The sequence below is a fragment of the Triturus cristatus genome, chromosome 5_2 (assembly GCF_964204655.1).
Source record: "Triturus cristatus chromosome 5_2, aTriCri1.1, whole genome shotgun sequence".
Taxonomy (NCBI): Eukaryota; Metazoa; Chordata; class Amphibia; order Caudata; family Salamandridae; genus Triturus; species Triturus cristatus.
The window spans coordinates 885,229,335-885,230,962 of record NC_140588.1 but is presented as its reverse complement, the minus strand read 5'-3'; positions in this window follow the sequence as shown (position 1 = coordinate 885,230,962).

Sequence of the window (1,628 nt, the reverse complement as noted above, 5' to 3'; positions counted from 1 at the left end):
TCAGGGAGTACTCGAAGTCATAGTGTGCTATCCCTGGCACCTCTGGGGTCTCAAAAATTGGAGTACTTCAAATGTGCACAATCTGCCACATCAAGGAATAAAGGGTAATTGATAAATGTATTAATGACCCATATTTGAAACAAGAGGTGGTGCATCTGAATAATAAGAATTTAGGAACTTGGGGATGCCACCTTAGGGTACCCCATGTCTATCACACTCCTGTGAACTGTGCATATATTCAAAAGAGTGCTTTTGTTACGGGACAGAGCAATACACTGCCCTAAGTGGGGGAGGAGGCGCATCTCCAGCATGCTGTGCTCTAGATGCTTTTTGAGTTGTCCTTTCTTCCTTTCAGCAACAGGCACAAGATGGTCTTTATTTCAGCCTCTAGGTGGGTGATGATGATAGGTCCACTCTGTAACACTCATTTTTGATCAGGCTGAAAAGTGCTGAAATACACCAATTTCGGCAGCACTGTTGGTTTGTTCAACTGGCATTCAAGAATCTCAGCATACAGGGCAATCTATATCCTTCTTTCCTGCGGTTCTCAGCAGTGCAAGCTTCTCTGCAGGCCTTATAGTCTAGTCTGATTAATAAAGGGAGAACAACCAATCCTCTTGCTGGTTCTCAGAAGTGAAATCTTCTCTGCAGGCCTTGAGGATCTTATGATTTATGGAGAAGGCAACAAATCCTCTTATCCCCGCAGCTATCCATTTGTGAGTGCTTGATTCAGATCTTCTTCTAGAGGTGCAGGCTTATAGGGCAAGGTTGCAGACCCATTTGAACATTCAGAATTAGTGCAGCACCTTAATTGAGTGGGAACTAATTGGAGTTAAGTGTATTTTTGTGGTAACCCAATGGAATCAAGTGCACCTTTCGAGGACCCCTAATGTGGAACAGTAGAGCATTCTGATCGTAAGTAATGTGCATGCAAATTTGTTTAGAGCACCTGGAAGGGAAATAAATATGTAGGTCTCTTCTGGAGAAAACATAGTGAGTAAATCAGAAAATAATGTAATCAGGAGCAGGGCAGCAGAGTGCAACTGTGCCAGAACTTTGGACTTCACAACCTATAAGAGAGACATGGGACCACTGCAATACATGGAGTACTTTTGAGATCCTCCACAGATTACGGGATTTTTTATTCCCTAACAAGGCCTGCTTGCTCAAGCTTAGGGGTATATTCAAATGTGTATTTATTAGTGTTGAAACCGGAAGAGAATAAGATGAATGATCACAGGACACAATGCCAAAAAATTGGCTTTTGCTTCATTTAATTGTGATATTCTGAAGTGGGACCACCAAAGTATCCACTACAGAAACCATCATGTCTCATTACAGATGTAGAGGTACAATCTCTGTTAGGTATAAGGCCAATGTGTCCCTTGCAAGTGTTCTTTTCCTAGGAAGAACTATTGCCATCTATTGAGGCCCATGACGCAAGGTGGTGGGTCTCATTTGCCCTGAAGACTTAGGGCCTAATTATGACTTTGACAGTGTGAGTGCAAGCCACCATGCCCCTGCTATGCTCCTACACTCTCCAAGTCGACTGCCTGCCGCCCGCCCGCCCACCAGATTACACGTTTTCTCGCAGTTTGGCAGGTTGTGCTTTGGCGCTCCCTTGGCAG